The sequence below is a fragment of the Pelodiscus sinensis genome, chromosome 2 (genome assembly GCF_049634645.1).
Source record: "Pelodiscus sinensis isolate JC-2024 chromosome 2, ASM4963464v1, whole genome shotgun sequence".
NCBI lineage: Eukaryota > Metazoa > Chordata > Testudines > Trionychidae > Pelodiscus > Pelodiscus sinensis.
The window spans coordinates 34,660,069-34,684,282 of record NC_134712.1 but is presented as its reverse complement, the minus strand read 5'-3'; the positions used below and the strand labels follow the sequence as shown (position 1 = coordinate 34,684,282).

The 24,214-nt window shown below is 44.3% G+C and overlaps 1 long non-coding RNA gene across 2 annotated transcripts in view; it reads right to left on the bottom strand.

Annotated features, from left to right (window-relative positions):
• Nucleotides 1–20,302: 20,302 nt before the first annotated feature.
• The window catches only part of LOC142826973 (uncharacterized), a 51,721-nt gene continuing 47,809 nt past the window's right edge, over nt 20,303–24,214 (bottom strand). The window contains exon 4 of one of the 2 annotated variants that reach the window (XR_012901281.1): nt 20,303–20,781. This is a non-coding gene — a long non-coding RNA (uncharacterized LOC142826973). The remainder of the gene's footprint in view (nt 20,782–24,214) is intronic. The other variant, XR_012901282.1, reaches the window with a different exon arrangement.

Genomic DNA, 24,214 nt, shown 5'->3' with positions numbered 1-24,214 from the left:
TACCTTCACTTCTTCTTGCCAATCCAAACCCTATGAGAGTGAGGCTAGCGCTATATTGTATCAAGCTGCCAGACCAACTACAGTACTGGAAAATAAAAGTTTATCATCCAAAGCAGCACTTCCTCTAATTGCCATTCTAATGAAAGGCCATGCCAGAAAATGAAAACAGATCACAGTTATAATAGAACTCCAGGCCTGTGGATTCTGACTGATTGATGCTGGAGCTCTTCTGTTGTGTTCATTACAAACACTGCCTGCAGCTGCAATAGCTTGAAACTAAGATACATCATGCCCAGCCAGCAGCCTCCTTTAAAAAAGTTAACAGAGAAAGTGCTTTGATCTAGCTCTGAGGGCATTCTCGTTTGTGGTGTTGGTTAGAAAATTAGCTCCCATTATTTCTGTTCTAAATAAGATGCTTAATTTCACATGTGAAGTTACAGTTTTTATCCTTTCTGGTGTATTAGGAAGACTGGAAAGAGCTAAGGATATATATATATATATATATATATATATATATATATATATATATATAAAAACCACAGTGTTTTATTTTTTGCATCATAGACATTCAACTTTTAAAAATACGCATGTACAATTTAGAACCCGATTCTGATCTCACTTACATTATATCAAATCAGGAGTAACTTAGCAAAAGTCAGTATTTCATGGGTGTGTAAAAGGTGTAAGAAGAATCAGAACCAGAGTTCAGAGTGCATTATATCTCACAGATTTGGAGTAAAATGGTTCAGTGCTAAAATTCCTACTCCCTTGCCAGTTGTGCTATCTGTTATAATGCAAATGACTTTTATACCAGTATTGGAGAGAATGTAGCATAATATTAAATTGTGTAGTTACTTTGATTGGTGATACCACCAGAGACCCTATTACATGAATATAGAAGAATGTAATGTAGCTCCAATACTGTCACTATGTCTGAAGTATCTTCAACACACACAGTTAATTCCTTCACTTATAAAGTTTCCCTGAACAATGCAACTTGTCTAGCTGTAATCAATAATTAACTGAGAGAATTATGGGACAGAGACAAGACTATTCTAAAGGATCAAATAACCCTTCTTTATGGCAAACAAAACCAGTTATTTTAGAGGTTAGTGGTAAAGGGTCAGAATTATTTATGAGACTTCTTTATATAATCAGTATTTATAAGCAGACTTTTAAATGACCTGCTTTCCACAAATACATACTACAAACCTCACCAAACCTGGGACAGATGTTGGACTGGAGAATAGGGAGAAGGGATTTGTACTTAGTCAAATTTGTCAGTACCAATTTCATCACACGCCTACCAATTATTTGTACCCATGCGCCCAGGCAGTATAGCAAAATAATATAAGAGCCTATTGCTATGTCTCACACTTACTATTCCTTCTAGACAATATTGGCCACATTCTGCTATTCTTATTCATGCTCAGGCCTCAAACAGTTCCCCTGAAACCACTTGGGAAATGTATGGATTAAGGTTCCAGTCAGCATGAGTAAGGGTGGCAAAATCTGGAGCAAGGAATTGTCATATTGGATCAGTCTCATGGGCCATCTAGTCCACCATTCTGTCACCAGCAGAGGCCACCAGCAGATAAGCAGACAAGAAGCCCTGTGGGAGGCAGATGTAGCACAATCTACCTCCCAGGAAACCCCCAATTAGCCTCATACAGCTAAGTCCTTCTAACCCCTCAGTCCTTGTCTACACTACAAATAGGTTTTGCTGGCATAGCTATGGGGATTTTTTAGCAATGTTTTTCTCCCATCTGTCCCTGACATAGGTATTTTGACAAAAACATTACAGTGTAGACCTGACCTAACAGTCGGAGATTGTGTAAGCCTTGAATAATGAGGTTTTATATCCCTTCCTAACCTTTTTAAAATATTTACTATTACATCTCTGGTTATTCTTTTCTTAGTCATAAAAATGTCCAGTCCCTCTTTGAATCTTGCTAAATTCTTGACCTTGCGGTTGTATTATTGCTGAGACTTCACATCTGTTCTGGTACTGTTATTTCTTATATTGCTATGCGTGGAAGGTCCCTAAACAAAGGATTTACTTTTTTCAGATGCTGTCCATGAAACATTCTCCCACACCCAAAAGGGCATTCCCTTGGAGAAACCCAACCCCTGAGGATGAATGAAAATTTGGAAAGCTCTGCTACTGGTTGCCATTCTGCTTACAAACAAAATCTCAAGTGAAAGAGTTTTAAGGTGCCCTGTCAACAAAAATGGTTCACAATATGCCAGATTCTTAGGTTTTTGCATAGTCAACTGTGCATATTGTATAGCATAAGTCTACTGTGGAGAATCTCTGCGTCAGTCTCATTTGCACAGTTTAGTAACAGCAATTAGTGGAATTTGCTGTTTTTCGTCCTACAGAACTAATGCCATTTCTGTTTATCAGAGCACATTATAAGGAGAGATGTAACCAGACAATTCAGAACTGAGCAGTGGCATTGCCATAATTTATCTAAAATGCTGGATATCAATAACACAATCATCGTTGTCCTGACAGTGACATATTGGAGTCAGACTCCAAAACCAGAGAGAGGTTTTAATTCCAGTTCTATGGCCAAGCTGGCGTGGGACTTTGAACAAGCTGAACAAGCCTCTCTGGACAAAACTCAGCCCCGGAGTTAGTACACACAATGGAAGTGAAGGCAGTACAAGTTGGGGCCAGCTTGCCCTGGGGCTGCAATTGGCAGTCTGTACATCAGTTTCCACATGTGCACATTGCGATGTCAGTATGAGTATCAGTTAACTCTTTTGTTGCTGAACAAAATTGCATCAGTACTGCCTAAGTACCATCATCAAACCTAATCCAAGAAGATATGCAAGCTTGTACAGATTTGTATAAACAAGCACAATATCCATAAATACTCATAGGCATCTGGTAGCCTACGCAGGGGAAGACTTTGCCTTTCCAAACCACCAGGCATGGCCACACCCACACTCTACCCCCAGAAAGCCTGCTGTAGGGTGTTCTGGTGGCAGAGTATTGCTGCCCCCAGCGCCCACCCTCCCCCTGCTCCTGGCCAGAGAAGCTGGTACCATGCGGCTTCCTCCTTGACCAGTGCTCCGGGAGCTGCTCTGTGTGGCCTCCTTCCCTTCCCCAGTGCTGAGGAGAGACAGGGGAGACAGGTCATGCACATGTGCCCCCTCATCTCTCTTCCCCTCCCCAGTGCTCAGTGCACTGCCCTGCCTCCTCCCCTCCCTGGGGAAGGGGGGTGTGCTTGGCACACTGTCCTACCTCCTTCCGGGGGAGGGGGCGCATGCTCACTGCGCTGCCCCGCCTCCTCCTCTCAGAGGGCAGAGCCTCAGCAGAGGAGGCAGAGTTGTAGGTGGGACTGGGGGCCTGCCTACCCCAGCCCCAGCTGCCCATGAATATACTTATCTAAAGCCAGAGGGGATGGTGGAACAAGGCAGACAGAGTGAGATACCAGCATTTAAATATTCCCTCCTGCATTTTTTTCTTCAATGTCTCTATGGAGTGTATATGTGTGTGTGTTTGTCTATCTCTCACATACACAAACACACACACACGTGTGTGCGCTCCCCCAGACGCTTATGTTTTACCAACCCACATCACTTTTAGAAGTCCAGCCAGAGAGGAGGAGGAACCAGAAGGGTCATCTATCTCCACTTTTCTAAGCTAGGGTTGGCAACGTTGCATAAATAAAGGGAACAAGAGCTGGCCAGAGTGAACATGGAACTAAAAAGGAGAATTTTGAGTTGTCAAAGCACAAATCAGGTTTCAGTAGAAGTGAAAGCATTAGGGAAGGGATGGAGAACCTAAGGCCCGGGGGCCGTCTAGCTTGCCTGGATCTGAGGCTCGGCGCACCCCCCAGCATTGAGGAGCCTGTGTGGGCTCTCCAGACCCCTTCCTCCCCATTGGACTGGAGCACACAAAATCTAGTAGTCTGGGTCCCCCCAGGCTCTGGTGTGTGAGAGGAATGTGGGGAGTGTCTTTCTCCTTCTCAGTTGGCGGTCACGTCACTGAGGCTTTGTTCATTTGTTTTGCTTCTCACTTTTGTGTGGCTCCTGACTGATTTCTGTGTGGGTCAGCGGCCCCTAGCCCATAAAAGGTTCCCCGCACCTGCATTAGAGGAAGGAGAAAGGGAGGAGAAATGCATCAATCCCAGCAAAGCAAATGTCAGCATGTGTGTACTTCATATTAAAAGAGAAATGCAAACAAAACTCTTTCCAAAATAAATACCTGAACAAAATAAACACATCATGTCAATATATTAAACATAAATCATGAGTGACATACAATGGAAAGCATCACGAGCCAGTCACAAGTTCAAAGGTAGTTATGCAAAAAAAATCTTATTTGTGCTCTTATTCCCTTTTCTCTTGAAAGTGCAACCTCAACAAACAAAAACAACTTTGCATTTCCAAAGCAGTCCACTTCCAAACCTTTTTTTCATTTGTGAGCTCCTAAAAAAAAGTGTTACATGCAGCTGCAGACCCCTTTGGAAATCTTCGAAACAGTCTGTAAATCCCCAAGGATTACAGGTTGAAAACCACTCTTCTATGGTAACGAGGACCTTTTGTAGACCCCAGACACATCTGAGTGCCTTTAGGGGTCTATGACCACAGGTTGAAAACCACTGTTCTAAAGGATCCTACGGTGTTTTGAAAAATAATTAATTAAGGGTCACAACATCCCTACAAGGCAGTTAAAGGATATGAGATGTTCTAGTTCAGCCATCAATAAGTGTACAGCCATCTCTTGGGAAGAACATGACAGCTGTTTATGTGCCCAGTTCTAAGCACATGCATTTCCCTGGTTATAGAAGCACAGAATCAAAGGGTTGGAAGAGACCTCAGAAGCTTATCAAGTCCAACTCCTGCCCAAAGTGGGACAACCCCAACTAAATCATCCCAGCCAGGACTTAAAAACCTCTACGGACGGAGATTCCAATAGCTCCCTAGGTAACCCATTCCAGTACTTCTACACCCTCCTAGTGAAACAGTTTTTCCTAATATCCAACCTAGACCTCCCCTACTGCAACTTGAGACCATTGCTCCTTGTTTGTCATCTATCACTACGAAAAACAGCCTCTCTCCATCTCCTTTGGAACCCCCCTTCAGGTAGTTAAAGGCTGCTATAAAATGTCCTCTGTTCTTCTCTTCTGTAGACTAAGTAAGCCCAAATCCCTCAGCCTCTTCTCGTAAGTCATGTGCTCCAGCCCTCTAATCATTTTTGTTGCCCCCTGTTGGACTCTCTCCAAAGGTCCACATCCTTTCTGTAATTGGGGGCCCAGAATTGGACGCAATACTCCAGTTGTGGCCTCACCAGTGCTGAATAAAGGCGAATAATCACGTCTCTAGATCGGCTAGCAGTGTTCCTCCTAATGCACTCTAACATGCTCTTAGCCTTCTTGGCTACAAGGGCACACTGTTGACTCATATCCAGCTTCTCATCTACTGTAATCCCCGAGTCTTTTTTTGTTGAATTGATGCTTAGCCAGTTGGTCTCCAACCTGTAACCCTACCTGGGATTCTTCTGTCCCAAGTGCAGGACTCTGCACTTGTCCTTGTTGAACTTCATCAGATTTCTTTTGGCCCAATCCTCCAATTTGTCTAGGTCCTAACGGTACAGTAACAATACACAACAATTTTAGTAGAAGAAATAAAGTATCCAACTTAAAGTACAGGGTGGATTTAGGTATTGAAAATATAACCAACCAACGCAGGATTTTGCCAGGACACAATGATTAAAGCATCCCAGCTCACACAAAAAAATCTTTAATAGCCATAAACGTGCAGGTCCTGAGCTTTAGATATATTTCAAACAACCAGCTCTCCAGAGACAATGACAAGGGAGGTAACCTACGCCCATAGGTGTGCTGAACATATATGGTCCGCCATTGTCCAGCAAAGGAGTTACAATTCAACGACTCGCTCATAAGAGATACACTTGGGGGATTGTGACGCAGCAGTACCCACCGGACATGCCTAGACTTATGTTATCCAAGTCCATGGACTAAATATATAAAACAGATCTCCTCCCCCCACCTATGCTGCAAGCAACAAAGATGCTCAGAAGACTGAAAAATCCAGTGGAGGAAACTAGCCCAGGTTTCAAGGATGGAACCTGTGTTTTATGTACTGTAACATCCAGTGGAGTGAGAAAACTGCTTGATCTAAATACTGCCTAATGTCTTAGGTTTAAGATTTAGAGTATGTGTTTATTTTGCTGTCTTTGATAACTATCACTTATAATCACTTACACTCTTTTATAATCAATACATTTGTTTTACTATTTATTTTTAAAATGAGTTTTCCTGAAGAGTTTGGTAAATTGCTGAGTTCTACAAAGGCTGACTTCTACAAAAGTGGTAGAAATGTAGCCGTGTTAGTCTGGTGCAGCTGAAACAAAAAACAGGACTGTGTAGCACTTTAAAGACTAACAAGATGGTTTAATAGGTGATGAGCTTTCATGGGCCAGACCACTTCCTCAGATCAAATAGTGGAAGAAAATTGTCACAGCCATATATACCAAAGGATACAAATAAAAAAAAAATGAACACATATGAAAAGGACAAATCAAATTTCAGAACAGAAGGGGGATGGAGGGGAGGAAGGGGAAGAGGTAAATGTCTGCGAGCTAATGATATTAGAGGTGATAATTGGGGAAGCTATCTTTGTAATGGGTAAGATAATTAGCGTCTTTATTCAAATTTGAGTGTCAAGTGTCGAATTTAAGCATGAATGACAGTTCAGAGGATTCTCTTTGAAGTGAAGTCTTAAAAGGTCTTTAAAGCAGGATGCAGGTAATCAAGTCGTTGAGACAATGTCCTTTCTGGTTGAAATGGCAAGAAACTGTTTTTTCTTTGTGATCCTGTCAGATCACAAAGAAAAAACAGTTTCTTGCCATTTCAACCAGAAAGGACATTGTCTCAAAGACTTGATTACCTGCATCCTGCTTCAAAGACCTTTTAAGACTTCACTTCAAAGAGAATCCTCTGAACTGTCATTCATGCTTAAATTCGACACTTGACACTCAAATTTGAATAAAGACGCTAATTATCTTACCCATTACAAAGATAGCTTCCCCAATTATCACTGCTAATATCATTAGCTCGCAGACATTTACCTCCTCTCCTTCCCCTCTGTTCTGAAATTTGATTTGTCCTTTTTTTACGTGTTCACTTTTTTTTAATTGTATCACTTTGGTATATATGGTCATGGCAATTTTCTTCCACAATTTGATCTGAGGAAGTGGATCTGGCCCACGAAAGCTCATCACCTATTAAACCCTCTTGTTAGTCTTTAACGTTCTACACAGTCCTGTTTTTTGTTTGAGTTCTACAAAGGTATACCACTTTCCACTGATGAAATTGTGAACCAGTTAATAAACTTGTGTTACCCAAGAAAGAGTCTTAAGCAGTTCAAGGTGGTATATTCCTGAGTTACAAGGTTGGCAGCTGGGGAGATTTGGCTGGTGACTTTCTCTGTATGATTCATGAGTGGCTCTGGAAGTATTCATGCAATCTAGCTGAGCAAACTACATAAGGTTGTTCTGAGTGATAACAGGGCCTGAATGAGTTTGCTGCTTGTCACTAGCAAAGCACTGTGAGAGACAGCGCCGACTGGAGCATTAAGGGGACACAATGGTCTGACAGTTCCAGGCTGAACCCCAGGAAGTCTACACAGTAATGAAACACTCTGACGGCCTAAGTCAGATGCATAGACAGGCACAAGTTTTCTTTGATGTGTACACTTACTCTTCGGGGTCTCCCGTTCAGCACAACCTGCTTAACTTGTGAAAGTTAATGGGATCACAGCATGTAGTTCTGTGGCTGCAGACCTAAGGAAATTTGAATGAAATCACTCTGCATCTCTTATTTCCATTTAAATGTGAGATTTAAACTTTCTGAATGCAAGAATTTAGCAATCAAATCAAAACAAAACATTGTACATTTCCAGGTTTAAATCTCATGTGTTTTCCCAAGTATCAGTATCACTCCAGTCCTAAGGATATTTGCTAATGAGTTGTGTTTTTGTACACATATCTGGGCAGTAAGCAGCTTCTTGTGTACACCAGACTGACGACCCATTATGGGGGCTGGAAACGTGGTTATATCTACTGACCTCTGGCAAATGCTGGTTAGGGAAGGAAAGCAGATCTTGTTTGACAACTTTTCTGCAACCTGTCAGAAGCTGCCAACAGTATTTGGCCTACACAGATGCATATTTTAAATGAGGAAGCGAGCAGTGGTAGGGCAACCACTTCAACAAAGATTAGTTCCTCCAAGTCAAGTCTGAGCAAAAGTTCAGAGGCTTTTCTGCTACTTCCTCCAAGAGCAGGCTTGTGACACACACATCTGCTGTCTGACCTCAGAAGGAACAGCCTTTTGGAAGCTAATTAGCTGATCGCTTCCATTGTCAATTGTGGAAGAGTCCCGTGTTCTTATTTACTATTTTTTTCTCCCATGGCGCAATATGGATCCTAGTCTATGGGGTTTTCCCCAGACACAGCAGCCATGAGCCCAGCAAGACTCTTTGCCCCCTTTCAAGGGGCTTGTTTTTAAAGTACTTTTTAAAGAGCATTTTGTGCTGTGCTGGAGATCGGAGCCCTCTGTTTAATCAAAGGAAGGCACAAATGCAGGCGGCAGCACATCTACAACAACCTGTTTCAACCCTGACCTGGAGAACTATTTCAGGAATAGGAGTACATCAGACTCCATTCACATTCTCCCTCTAAGAACCTTATTCCCCTGGGTTTATGAACCATGAGTCAATAAACAATACAATACAACTGGTCACGCAGGTTGGTGAAGCTTGTGTTTAGAAGGCACAAGTTTGTAGAATGTGGGGAATCTCCAACAGCAATTCTAAGATGAGGGGACTTGTGCCCCAAAATCTACTTTAACATTTTCATTTTAACTTGACGCATGGCTCAAAAGCCATGCAATGAATGGAGGTGCCAGATCTATCCATCTCAGAGTTTTTCACAGTGCTCACCAACACGCTATCAAAGCTCCCAGCAGGTAATCCAAGCCTGCAAGCTTTATTTTTATGGGCTGCCTTTACTTCCAGCTGTTCTTCTCTCATCCCCTCTCCATTAATAAGGTTGCCTTTGCAACAAGCAACTTCCATTTGCCTGTTGCATCATCTGGAAAGGCCACTGAAGATGCTGCTCTACAAACCAGCGAGGCTCCTTGGGAGCATCTCTTTATATCTGGACAGTCCCCAACATGAGGCCCAATTCCAGAGTGGAGCTTTTGTCTGTAGTTTGTCTTAGTGCAGGAGTCAGGACAGGGCCATGGGGATGTGGGGCGGGCAGGGCAGGAGGCTGGGGGTGTGGAAGGGTGTGAGAGTCAAGGATGGGGGTGAGAAGGGGCTTAGCGTGGAGGGGTCCAATCTGGTGGGTCTTTCTCCCACTCTAGCCCCTCCCAGCAACCAAGGGCCTTTCCTTTCCCCTGTTCTGCACTGTAGCTGGGGTGGGGGGGGGGGGGGGGAGGGAGAGGAGAGACATTTGGGACAGGGCAAGATGGCTGAGTCCCAGCTCTGCTGGTCACTGTCTTGTTGGTGCAGCTGCTCCCAGTGGCCACTCTGCATATAGCTCTCCCCTGCAGACTGGCTGCTCCTAGTGGCCACTCTCAGTATTGTGTTCCTCCTCTCTCTGTCCCCCCCCCCCCCCCCCCCCAAACCCCACTTTCCATGTTATGGAAAAGAGTCCTGGCACAACCAAACCCTGGCCTTGCTTTAAGTTAGGAGAAGAGGAAGCTGCATGCCAAATTTGGTGATTCTAGCTTCTACCCTTTAGGAGGAGTTCTTGAACAGACAGACAAATAGATGCACATTTTTAAAATATATAGTCTACCTTTGCCCATACGTTCCAAGTAAAACAAAATACCATCTACTACTTGTTGAAGTAAATAAACAAACAATCTAGAAACACAAAACTAACAGCAAGAAGTGATATCTAGGTTTGACTATTGTGTGTGTCCAATCAGGAGTTTAATTTGGCATCTTCTAGATAAAAATACTATTAAAAGACACAGATGTATCAATGTAGGACTTCAAACAGGGCTTTTTAAAAAGGAGTACAAACACTGAATTCATTAGGAGGGATGCCCGCTTTCTATTTTAAAAAAAGACATATTGTACTTTTTGATCTAGGCACACAAAAGTAGTCTTTAAAGGGAATGGTTTAGTAGTTAGACTGCATTAGTATAGAACCCACATTTATACTCACTGAAATACAATACTAATGAAAAAAGTATCACATGTTCAACTCTTTGTAGTAGGTACTGTTCAAGGAGTTGGCAGTGTCATTGTTATCCTTGTTCAGAATCAGTTTGCATACTGAAAATGTTCTTTGTGACCCTGAGACAGACAAACCTGTGTCAACTTTATATACTATCCTTATGTTCTTGGGGAATGAGGTTAATTTTGCAAAAATGCAATCAAACTCCCTAACATGGTCCATCTCCTTTTCAATTTTCAGAACAAGGATTGCTATACAGGCAGTCCCCAAGTTACGCGGATCCGACTTATGTCGGATCCGCAGTTACGAACGGGGCCGTTCCTCTCCCTGGTCTCTAGCAGACCAGGGAGAGGAAGCAAAGCAGCGGAACACGTGGGCAGCGGACAGGGCTGTCCGCTGCCCATGCGCTCCGCGGCTTGGCTCTGCTTTGCTCTGCTTTGCCCCCCCCCCCCCCCCCGTCTTCCTGGTCTGCAGTCCAGGGGGACGGGGGGGGGACGGGGCAAAGCAGAGCAAAGCAGAGCCAAGCCGCGGAGCGTGCGGTCAGCTGACAGCTGTCAGCTGGCCGCATCCTCCGCGGCTTGGCTCTGCTTTGCCCCCCCCTCCCCCCCCGTTCCCCTGGTCTGCAGACCAGGAGGACGCGGGGGCAAAGCAGAGCAAAGCGGCGGAGCACGCGGGCAGCAGACAGCCCAGACGCGTCTGGGCTGTCCGCTGCCCGCGTGTTCCGCCGCTTTGCTCCCCATCCCGCTGGTCTGCAGACCAGGGGGACGGGGAGCAAAGCAGAGCAAAGCCACGGAGCCCGAGGGCAGCAGGACAGCCACGGCGCGTCTGGGCTGTCCCGCTGCCCCCGTGCTCCGTGGCTTGCTCCGGACACCTGTGGTACAGCAGCTGGGGCGCTGCCAGTTGGTCCCGTAGCGCCGCTCTGGGCGCTACTGGACCAACCGGGCAGCACCCCAGCTGTTCTGCCCCAGGCGTCCTGATTCAGCCACTGCTGGTCAGATTCAGCAGCGGCTGAATCAGGACGCCTGGGGCAGAGCAGCTTGGGTGCTGCTGGGTTGGTCCAGTAGCGCCGAGGAGCGGCGGCGCTACTGGACCAACCCAGGAGCACCCCAGCTGTTCGGCCCCAGGCGTCCCCAAGTCAGCCGCTGCTGAAACTGACCAGTGGCTGACTACAGGAAGCCCCTGCCCCGGGCTTCCTGGAATCAGCCGCTGATCAGTTTCAGCAGCAGCTGACTTGGGGATGCCTGGGGTTCTTAAGTTGAATCTCTATGTAAGTCAGAACTGGCGTCCAGATTCAGCCGCTGTTGAAACTGATCAGTTTCAGCAGCGGCTGAATCTGGACGCCAGTTCCAACTTACATACAGATTCAACTTAAGAACAAACCTACAGTCCCTATCTTGTACGTAACCCGGGGACTGCCTGTACCTGGAAATAAATGCAAAACTAACCCTTGCTGAGATAGACAGATGGCAATATTGACATTAACATGATTGAATAAGCTTAGTGTAATTAAAAAACAACCTCTTTCCCAATGTACACTGCACCCTGCATGTGCACTGCTTGATGTGTTATGTCAAATCATTCCATCTTAAGGACAGAAAAGTGTAATACAAAATTATCTTCAGTCTTCCTGCAGTCAAGCAGGAATGAATTTATCTTCTTTAAATGCATGTTCTATAGCATCTGTCTATTTCAGGGACTGTTGTCTTTAATGGTTCTACAGCAATCAGTTCTTTCAAAGTTACCATCACCATAGTATCTTGAGCATTTCACAAATATTAATGAATTTAGCTTAAGTACACTTACATGAGATAAGGAATTATTATTTTTCCTGTTGCCACAAGATGTTGCTACATGGTGAACAAACATGGGTGCTAGGGTGCCTATTTCAGACCTTGCGGAAGAGGTAGTTATAAGAAAGATGAATGGGAGAGGAAGTTCCAGAAGGGTCATATGACTGTACTAGGAATAGATAATGAACAGCCTGGGCTCACAAGAGGCAGAGACATGCAAGGAGCAAGAAATATGGGGCTGCAGGGTTCTGGAGTTTGACTGAGTCTGGGGAAAGCTCCCAGGTCTTAGGTGGTTTTTTGATGGAGCCTCTGAGGTGCTTACTGGAGGAGGCCTGAAGAGGATGGAGGAGGAGTCAGGGTGCATAGGAAGTGTCCCAGGGAGGAGCAGAATAGTTTAAATAAAAGAGACACATCACATCAGTACTTTAAGGTCTCTGGGTTGGAGTCTGAAAATTGAGGGAGGAACCAGGCTCCCCTACACAGTAGTTGTGGTGGCAGAAGGATGAGAGGACACCTGTGCCACGAAGGACAAAGGCTATGGAGCCCAGAGAGGGCAGCACCATACTTCTTGTGATTTGGTACTTCATTTTTTTTAATCCCCGAAAGAGGTGGTTGTAAAGTGAGGAGGGCTAACTGTTCAAACTCTGAATTGCCCATCCACAAAGGGAAGATGGTGGCCCATCAGCCCAAAAAGGTGGGGAAGCTGAGGTACAGTTATGCACCTTGATGGGGAAGTGCAGCAACTCCACAACACACAATTTACAGGTGGGGACAGTGGGGCCAAGAGATTAATTGACTGGTGCCCAATGTCACACATGAAATTGATGGCTGAATCAGGCAAAGAACCCAGCTCTTGAGCCCTTGTCATCTTTCCTCAGTTTCACATAGGTTCCAGAAAGGTGTTGCAATGAACAGAAAAATATATTCCACAGGACAAATCTTGGGGAATACCTTAACTGTACAGCTGTCATAGTGAGAGGGCGGGAGTGGAAGGGAGGAACAATACTTGACAGGGCAGCATAGGCTGCTAGAAAACCATCATGAAGTAGAGTGATGGCCCAAAAGAAATACTGTTTAAAAAAAACCCACAATGCGTATCTAACCTGTGGAACACACTTGAGCAAGATATCACTGAGTCCAAGAGCTTAGTAGGACTCAAAGGATGGGGCACTTACATGTGTAACCATCCCGCTTTCCTCCTTGGGTTACTCAGGAGCAGACACCACTTACCTACCTCTGTACCTGAGTATCTGAGGCTGTAGGTATTAGAGGAGATCCTGAGTATCCCAGTGGTGATGCTGGATAAATGGAAATCCTCTATCCATCCCTTTGCTACATTCCCTTACTTCAAAAGCAACTCTGAATTAGTGGTGCCTCCACCTGGCTGGCCCCTGTACACACTCAATGACATGTGTTGGGAATCTCCAGGAATAAACCCATTCCAATAAAAATCTGTGGCATGGATCTAACTCAAAACCAACAAACATACATATAATTTACTTAAATTAGAATGAACACACCTTTACTTTGCAACTTAAAGCAACAGGGCTTAAAAGACTCAGAGTAGACATCTCTCCTAACTTAAATGCATAGTGTGCAGTTGAATAAAATCAATTAATAAATAAAGTATACAATAACAAATGAAATTTCTCTAACTGGAATTTGCACTGCCCCATAGTATACCACACCCCTGAGTATACACTCCTCTAGATTTCAGAGTCCCAGACGCTTGTTTGCGTGGGCGCGTTTGAAGATCTGCAGCTGGAGGAGAGACAGCACAGAGCTGGCTTTGTGAGTCAGTCCAGCCAATGCCACAAGCTGCATAACCGCTCTGAAAACTGGAGCTGGCCCCACCAAACGCCAGAAGCTCTGGGGCCTGGTTCACTGGGCAAATCACTCTGTCAGGCCTCAGGCTCAGATTCAGTCTCTCTGCTGTGCTCCTTCATTGCAAGCACTTTCCCAAACAATCCCAGTTCCTCACAGTTCCTTCCGAGCAGGCCCTTCTCAATCAGCTTGAAGCACAGCAAGAGTCTCTCTTCTTCAGGGACAATCAGCAACAGACTCTGAAGCTCTCTGCTAGATCAAAGTCCCGGCAGGCTCTAGCTTCCAGCAGCAGCTCTAGTCTGGAAAGAGGTCTAATCTGACTCCTCTCTTCAAATGAAGCCTACCTCCTGCTCTCTGTGTCCTCGAACTCTTGGAAGACAAGTAGTTTCCCCCCTTTTCACAAGGCATCATGGGAGCTGCAGTCTGTAAGGCTAGATTGCAATGCTCAGAATCTTACCAGGGAAGGTCAGAGGCTTCTATAGTAAATGGGCCTACACATGTAACTATGAATGTTCTTATTATCCATTAGGTAGGATGTAAACAACTAGGCTACGTCTACACTGGCCCCTTTTCCGGAAGGGGCATGTAAATTTCACCAGTCATCGTAGGGAAATCCGCGGGGGATTTAAATATCCCCCGTGGCATTTAAATAAAAATGTCCGCCGCTTTTTTCCGGCTTTTAAAAAAGCCGGAAAAGAGCGTCTACACTGGCCCCGATCCTCCGGAAAAAGTGCCCTTTTCCGGAGGCTCTTATTCCTACTTCAAAGTAGGAATAAGACCCTCCGGATATTCCTACTTCAAAGTAGGAATAAGACCCTCCGGAAAAGGGCACTTTTTCCGGAGGATCGGGGCCAGTGTAGACGCTCTTTTCCGGCTTTTTTAAAAGCCGGAAAAAAGCGGCGGACATTTTTATTTAAATGCCACGGGGGATATTTAAATCCCCCGCGGATTTCCCTACGACGACTCGTGAAATTTACATGCCCCTTCCGGAAAAGGGGCCAGTGTAGACGTAGCCCTACAGAATATAAACCCTTATGCTTCTGGGCCTAAGTCGATTATCTATAGTAAGACTATATTTAAACTCGCGGCATCTTGCGCAAGTATGGTCATTCTTGTGCAAGAATCCGCAGAGCATCCACACAGCCCGCCCGCTCTTGTGCAAGGAAATTTACAGTACAGTGTGGTAAGAGAGGGGTTCTTGCACAAGAGGTATGCTCTTTTTTAACAGGTGTAAGCCCTCTTGCACAGGAGCTCTTGCACAAGAGGGCAGTGTGGACGCTCGGCAGGGATTTCTTGCGCAAGAAAGCCCTATGGCTAAACTGGCCATCACAGCTTTCTTGCGCAAGAGAGCATCCGCACTGCCATGGGCGCTCTTGTGCAAAAGCACAGCTCGCACATGGCAGTGTGGACGTTTTCTTGCACAAGAACCCTTTCACAAGATGTTCTTGCACAAGAAGCCGCCAGTGTAGACATAGCCTAAGGGTTTTATTTAATTTATGAACAGGTTATTCTGTCCCTTACTAGTATTTAGCAATTCTTATGTTGCTAATATTGTGCGTATATTATACACACTATAGCATCATTGTATAAACAGTGAGATGTTCCCTTTTTCATTTGTGGGTTGCTGTTGCAGCCTTATTTTTATTGTATTGGAGAATTTCTGCTTTTAATTTCGTTGGGGGTTTTGAACAGTAGTACAATATAATATGGCATCTGTTTACTGGAATCGGAACCAAATGTAAATGATCTGTTGAAGAATAATCTTGCACTGTTTAAATTCTAGTTGTGACCTTTGCCCTATAGTGTTTGGGTTATTTGCGTGTGCGTGACTGTAATGGGATAAAAATGTTAGTGAAAGGTTCTGAATAAGACTTTTCTTAAGGCTATTTTTCTATCGGTTACCATCTAAACTTAGAAGTGGGGAGAAAAAAAAGCACATAGGGCTTGTCAACATGGGAAAATTGCCTGGCACAGGTACTTGCCAGTATTATTATTCTGCTGTAGTTATATCAGTGTAAATGCCCCACTTGGAACAGTTATCCTGAAATCAGAGTGCTTTTTATGGTTAGCTTATGTCACTTTGAAAGTAAAGACACTAATTCTGGGATAAGAATGTCTACAGGGGCACACACACTGGTACAGATTTTTACATAGTTATACTGTTATAGTTAGGACAGTACATTTTTCCATGTCTCTTGTTCTGCCCATATATGGAAATTAATGGGAGTTTTGTAGGCATATTAAGGGAAGAAGGAGTTTGGGATCAGTGTGCATTTTGCTACTATTTTCACAGTGTATACTGATTTTGATATTCAGTGCTAAAAATGCTTTTTTCCTAGCTTTTCCTAGCAGGAGGCTGGGACCTTCACTTTTGAATGAGAACCTCCCCATAGCACATTATCCTTTTGTTACCATCAGAATAGATTACTGTAGTAAACTCTATCTAGGCTGAATCCTAGCCATGAAAGCTTCAACTGGCCCAGGGTGAGGATACCTGCTTGTGTTATTTACACTGCATTAAATTACCCTCCTTTAATTCTTTATTTATCAAGTTCCATATGAGTAGCGCCATTACCTTGTCAGGGATTGATGTCAGGCTTGATTACTCACATCACCCCGTGGTATACCCTTTTTAAAGGGTATACCCTTTTTAAATAATGGCCAAACATTCGCTTTCATCCAGTTTTCTGGAACCTGCCCCGTACTCCAAGTCTTTCTGAAAAATCAACATTATCTGGCCAGTGAGCTCCTCACCCAGCTCTTTAAAACTCTTTGATCCCACTTATTTAGATCTGCTAATTTTAAAATGTCTTATGTTAGCAGCTTCTGTTTCATATCCTCCAGAGATACCGTACTAGTGGAGTGGAAAGAGCTACAGGTTGGATCTCGCTGTTCTGGCACCCTCGGGATCTGACTGATCTTGGACGAGGGGATTTGCTGGACCAAGAAAAGTTCCTCCTCTCATGGCCATGCTGCCACCAGGCTAGAGCTCCTGCTGCCCCCGCTGCTGCCTCAGCCCCCCAGGGCTCTCTGCAGCCCCACTGCTGCTGCAGCCAGAGCACCATGGCCAGAGCTGCACAGCTGGGGAAGAGCTGGGGCCAGAACTCTGCAGCCATGGCGGAGGAGTGGGGCTGGAACTCTGCAGCCCAGGCCAGAGTTCCTTGATGGCCGCTGGGGCTCGGGCGGGGGCTGGAGTTCCCTAGACAGGGATGAGACCAGAGCTCTCTGGCTGCCACTGGGGTCGGAGGTCCCTGGCCAGGTTAGAGCTTCCAGGCAGGGGCCGGAGGTCCACAGTCATGGCCAGGCTAGAGCTCCCCGGCCGCTAGGGCCAGGGAGCTCTGCAGGGGCTAGAGAGCTCCCCACCATGCCATCCAACCTCCCACCACACACACACAAGCTCTGAGCTCCCGGCTGAGTTGCTGGTGTCTCGTAGGGCACTCCTGCCCCCACCGCCAGATCTCCCTTTTCCTGGGCTCCTTGGTCCAGGAACATCTGTGGTCCACACCGTGGTCCACGGATATTGCCAGACCAGGGAGTCCCAGTTAAGGGAGGTACAACCTGAATCACCATATACTGAGACTATATCATCTGTATTTTCCTCAAATACAGAACAGAAATATTTACTGAACACTTCTGCCTCTTCTACATTATTATTGATAATTGTACTATGCCCATTTAGCAATGGACCAACACCACTGACAGGATTCTTTTTGTTCCTAATATATTTTTAAAACTTTTTTATTTACTTTAATTCTGCTGGCCATAAAATTCTTCTTGTGTCCTTTTGCTTACTTTTTCAATTTCTACAATTCCTAACTTCTGGTTCGTACTCATTACTATCAACTTCCCCTTTCTTCCATGTGTTACATTTTTTTTCACAACTGCCTTCTCTTCACTTAACCAGCACAGTCTTATTCCTCATTTGTGGGTTTCTGTGAACTTAAAGTATTTTTAAATAATTCCAAATTATCATTCACATTTTTCAATTTAAATTCTTCCTTCCAACTGATTTGGCTCAACAATTTTCAGGTTTGTTAACTGGTTGTATTACAGCACCAAGCACACACACACAAAAACACACACACGTGTATGTATGAATTGTTCTGCCTTTTTTATGCTTCCACTTTATAATTGCGATGAAGTTATGATCACTTGTACCTATAGACAAGCCCTATGTCTCCTTTATCAATCCCAGTTTATCTTCCCTTGGTTTTTAATTTCTCCTGGCCAATTTTTTTCTTTTCTGTATTTTCCTTTTCACATTTGCATTTCTTTTTGGCACTTTTGTATATTTGTGTTGACTTTGCCCATTCTGCTTGTTTTACCCCTATCCCCTCTCAGTAGCTCACCACTCAAAGGCTTCCTGCAGCTGGGGGTTTGTGGGCATTTCATCCTACTCTAAGATCATAGAAGCAGAGATGAGACACTTAGGCTGGTGGACAGCTGCCTGCACTTGTAGCCCTATACATATAAGGTGCCAGCAACCTCAGATTCCACAACAGAAGCAGTCAGGAAAAGGGTGGGTGACTTTCACTTTAGCTGGAAATGTAGCATTGGAGGTGTGTTTGTGCTGGATCAGGGGTCCTGCTGTTACCCTGCCCGCAGTAATTTTCTCTCCTTGGTCCCAGCACACTGAATTATGATGTTGTCCCCCATAGAATTATATTCTCTGTCTTTACAACCAGTCCCCTTGCTGTGAAAAGTTTCCCTTCTATACACCATCCCTTTTTTCATTGCTTTGTGTTTATTCTGTTCCCTTACTAATCTATTATATTGATCCTCGCTTTCTTAATTGCCCTTCTGTGACTGAGGCAACAGCCACCCAAGCAGTTGTCTAGCTGTTTTACTTGCCATTACTTTTTTCTCTTTTTTCTGGCACCCTTCTTCTTTGGATGCTCTCTCATATTTAAGTCAGTGCAGAGATATTTTCCAAAACATTTAATTAGCAGAAGTGCACAAGGCATAAGGGTTGAGATTTAGCCAAACATTACGGCTGGTTCTTACTTTATCAGAACCATTTCTTGCACAAACACCAAAACAAGCAATTGCCTGTGGTTCCTGGCCATGTCAAGTTAATTAGTCTCTTTAGGCACCTAAAGATGCAAATATGCCTCATGGGATTTTCAAAAGTGCCTAACTACATTAGATTTTTAAACTCCTGAGAGTTAGGTGGCTCAGTCCCATTATACATCTCTCACTTAGCCACATCTTTAGATACTTAAATATATTTGAAAATCTGGCCCTTCGGGCTTGCCTAGACTAGAGGAAAGCATGATGCTCTTTTAGAAAACATGGCAGCTGCCATGTTTTAATTGAAGCTAGGTCCCAATAAAAAGGTAAGTCAACCCAGCTGAACTGCTCAGAGGCATGAAAATCTACATCCCAGAGTGACATAGATATACCCACCTAACCCCCAGTGTAGCAAGCGATACGTGGAGAGAAGAATTCTTCTGTTGACCTGGATCCCTCTCTTGGGGAAGTGGATTAACTGCAGAGATGGGAGATTCCCTCCTGGTGCTGCAGCGAATGGCTACAATAAATCACTACAGCAGAGTTGCTGTGCCGTGCTATTGTACCAGTTTAAGTACTGGTTGAACTTCTCAAATCTGGGATTCTTTGGTCTGGCACTATCCGTGGTACAGCAGGGCCAGGGATGTTGCTGGACCAATGAGCCCTGGAGCAAGGCCTGCTTGGGCCAGGAGGCATCTAGGGAGCCCTGTCTTGGCCAAGAACCCCCAGTGTCAGCAGGGCCAGGCTGTGGCCCAGGAGCTCCCACCTGGACCAAGGAACCCTCAGTATTAGTGGGGCCACATGGCCTGGGAGTCTCAGCCTCAGCTGGCAACCCTCAGCTGCACTGGGCTGCCTGTGGCCAGGTGGCCCTGGCCAGGAACCCCAAGAAACCCCCGGTGGCAGCAGGGCTGGGATAATCAGGCAGCATCTGCCAGGGAAACCCCAGTTGAAGCAGGGCTGGTGGAGGCAGATGACTGGAATCCCCAGCAGCAGCAGGGTGGCCCTAGCAGTGTGGTGGCTGGGTGGTCCCAGCTCGGAAAACCCCGGCAGCAGCAGGACCGGCAGCACCCAAGCTGTCCCTGCAGGAAACCCCAGGAGACCTTGGGCAGCAGGGTAAGGAACTGTGGCAGGCCAGCAACAAGGCAGGGAGCCCCAAGAGAGAAGCCGGGGAGCCGGGCAGCCAGCAGGGGAGCACTGATCTCCCCTGGTCCAGTAATTTCCTTGGTCCCGGACAGCTCAGGTCCTGAGGATGCCAGACCAGGGAGGGCCAACCTGTATAGGCATAGCCGTAAGGGATGTTAGCACCGACCATACCTTTAGAAACATGTTATGGCTACACTTGGGCCTTGTTTTGTTTGGTGTGTTAGTTGACACAAGTTGAAATGCTATTTAGAATATAATATAGACTGTCTGGCACCAAAATAACTAAGTCAATGTAACAAACATCTTTTTTGTTATGTCAATAAAGAATTGGTCTATGCTAAATCAAAATAAGTATTGTGTTCCAAACTCAGAGTGCCCTGCATGGACAGCAGGTGTGAATTACAACTGATTTATTTATTTATTTCTTATTTTCGAGTGAGGTTGTGTGCAGACAAACTTGCAGTCTAACACCTTCAAAATTGTGTTGGCTGGCCATGTTGAGGCCTGCTCCTCTTCCTAGGGTTAACCTAATATTTTTTAAACAGACCAACAAAGCATATAATTTAAATCTCCTTTATTTGTCACCATGCCCCTCTGCAGAAAACTACCACCATTATGAAACACCTCCCATATGCTCCTAGGAAGTGACAAAATAGGGGTTTCCTAAGAGCACTTGCAATTTGTCTTTAGCCTTAGTTATGAATTGTCTGGGTCTCTTCTGCTTCTTGGGCTTGCTTGCTGGATATGCTCCTCCCTTTGCCATTTTTAAATTCCCTGGAACTTCTGCTGAAAGTGTAAACAAAGGAGGGGAGCCCGGTCACATCCTGCTTCGCATACAGTACTGAGAAGTTTTGCTCCATTGTCTTCAGTGTTGCCACCTCCCTCATAATAAACATTTGGCCAGAAGCATGACAGAGCAGTGACCTGGCTGGCTGAAAAAAGCTGTGTGAGGATTTCTTACCTTGTCTCCAGTGTTCTCCATTTGAACCTCTTGTGGGCGAGAGGTGGGAATGCCAACCCAAAGTTCAACTTTCATTACATGGGTAGTTCCTTCCCCAGAAGGGAATTAGCACAAAAAGAAATGTGCAATGTCTATAAAACCCCCACTGCAGTCAGGACTTTCCATTTTTATCAGATGTTGTCAGGCTTGACACTATTCTATTGAGCTGTCATTAATTATAGATCTGGAAGCACAATGTATGTTCTTGAACAATGACAAATGTTCTGTGGAAATCAGAGGGTATACTGAAGGTGAAAAATGTCGGGGGGGGGGGGGGTGTCTGATTCAGTTGTTTGATCTCTTTAGCACACTGAAGTTTTTTCACCAGCTATAGAGTTAATGCAAATCTGAAGCCAGTTATGAGCTAAAAGATTTAATCAAAATGAAGAGTAGCATGATTTTGTGCCAGTTCTAGAAAAAGTATCAAATATATATTTAAATGTAATTCTCAAGCAATTAATTACCTCCACTGCGTGATCCCTTCAGAATAAGCATTATAATTAAATGTCACTCATCTAATTCACATATCTGCTATGTATCTCATAGGAAAAGTGGTACAAGCACATACTTAAGTAGCTTTGTGTAGATTCTTAAATAAACAAATACATTTTGCCAATGTGCCTGCCTGTGTTTCCGTTAAAGACTTCCTTGAAAAAGGGGCACAGATATACAAACTAAGTGAATTGTAGATGTTAACAGTGTTACCTCTTTTGACTTGAGTAATTATTCAAAATTCAGGATCCTAGGTTATCTCCAGGAGTAGAAATTCATGGTACAGTATTTGTTTACAAAACATATGCTAGAAGTCCTGTCTCTCTGAACACGCTGGAATCAAACAGCAGGAACCAATTTCTTCACTCATAATTCTAAGCCTCTTTTCAACCACTACTTTATCCCAAAGCCCTGTCTTAGACACAGCTGGAAACCCCACCCTTGTCTCAAATAGCTCAACTCCTACTTCAGTCTTGCATATCGATCTGAGTTGGCTGGAGCCCTGCATTGCTCCAGCTTTCTATTCCATAGAAGAGCTGAATCCTGAATGAAAGGTGCTTGTTACACCTGCCAGCTTCAATGAGGTTTTGCCCAACTTATAAATATATCCCCCACACTAAGCTTGTTAGGGTTTACCTCCTTTCTTGGTTATGAGAAAGCATTTTTTTATAAAAATGCAAACAAATCAATTGATTGCCAGGCCATTCCCTTTGTAAAAGTATGCACACTTTGTATTCAGCTATTAACACAAGCTAAGAGGGGGTAATTACTGTCAGGGCCCTTAATTAAAATAATGGCAGCATATTACTGCTGTGCTTGGTTTCCTAAAGGCAAGTGGTGCTGTTCATGGAGATAACAAAAAAATGCAGCTCACGGTGATTAGGCCAGCTGGCTAATATGGCCAGTTGGGGATTCCCCTTCCCTAGAGGAATTCCTGCAAGGCATCTATAACCCACTCTTGGCCCCTTCGGAAGAAGATGTCCTGAAGATGTGCCAGGGCAGTGAAGAGCATGACGAAAGCATGCTGAATAATAATGGCAATATTATGCCCGGGGAACAGCCCATGGGAAGTCATTATTGTCAGCACTGAGGCAGATCTATTTTGGAATGGAGATGAAAACAATGCCAGCTGCCCCCATCCAGGGGGGTAGAAAAGTTGCAGAAAGATACCTTTATACCCTCTGATCAGGTTCTGGCTGTAGTGTTTAAGTATTCACCGGAGGGAGATTAAATTATTAATTGGGTCTTGAGCAGAAAAAGATTCCTTTCATCTCAGTGCCTAAAATTGCATTGAGGCAGATTAGGAATGGAGTAAGACTCCACTGGATACAGGTCTGCCTGTGCCTATTTGAAAATAACCTAACACTGAGGAGACAGTCCAGGTAATATTACCCTTCCTTCATGCTCATCTAACTGATTTGCTACACTTCAGAACTGAAATCTATTCTTGGTCTTGAAACGGGATTTTTAATAACTCTCAAACATCTGTGAAATATTAGTTCAAGATCGAGTTAACTTAGTGAGTGGTGTCTTTAATATGTACATTTCAATCACTCCAATGTAATAAGAAAGGCTTTTTTTTGGAAGATCCATCCATGGCTTCTCTTAAATTACTTTAAAATCTGTCTCAGCATTGCAGAGGCTTAGAGAATGCATTCTCTCTCTTGTCAGAAAACTTGATTACACCAGCATATTTAGACAATAATGGGAGATAAAAATACAATTGTTTGCAATGAAATTGGAAGCACCATTCCCAAAGACCAAAACAGTTATAACTCTCTCTGGGTGAGTCTACACTCCACTGTTATTTCGAGATAACTAGTGTTATTTCAAAATAACAATGCGAGCATCTACACAGCCGTTCAATTATTTCAAAATAATTTTGAAACAGATGGCTTATTCTGAAATCTGTAAACCTCATTCTACGACGAATAACGCCTATTCCAAAATAGCTATTTCAAAATAAGGTATGTGTAGATGCTCTACTGCTGCTATTTCGAAATAGCCCCTCACCAGGGCCATTCTAAGTTATTCCTCCTTGGGCTCTAAATCGAGATAGCACATCTACATTAGGGAAGCCTGCCTCGGACTAATTTTGAGGGTTACCTGCAGTGTAGACATACTATTTTGAAATAATCTATTTCGCAATAACTATTCCAGAATAGCTTATTTCGAAATAAGCCTGCAGTGTAGACGTACCCCCAGTGTCCCACTAAGCCAGAGTTGATGTCATTACCTACATCCCATTTAAGTATTCATGGATACTCAAAATTATATTACATTTTCTAGTCAACTAAATTAGAGTCTTCTTTTCTATAAAAGCAGATCTGACTCTTACATGCTGCAAAAATCATGTAATAAACAGATGGGCTTTTATTTCTTTTTATTGCTTAATAGAAGAATTAAATTATTTAAAATATACAGTTACCAATCTCTTCACATGGACCTCTACTCCCAAATGAATAGAGCTAAAAATTTATGGGATGCTCTCTCAGCTGATGTGAATCAGTGTGGATTGGGGGTGAAAATAACTTAAAATTCTTACAGGTACCCTCATATGGGGGAGGTCAGGAGGTTGGGGGGGATGGCTCAGGGCAAGGGGTTGGGTTGTGGAGGACTCAGCGTGGGGAGGGGCGTAGAAGGCGTAGGGGTGCTAGAATCAGGGCAAGGAGTAGTAGAGTGTGGGGGAGATCAGGGCAGGGGTTTGGAGGTGTGTGGGGGAGGGGA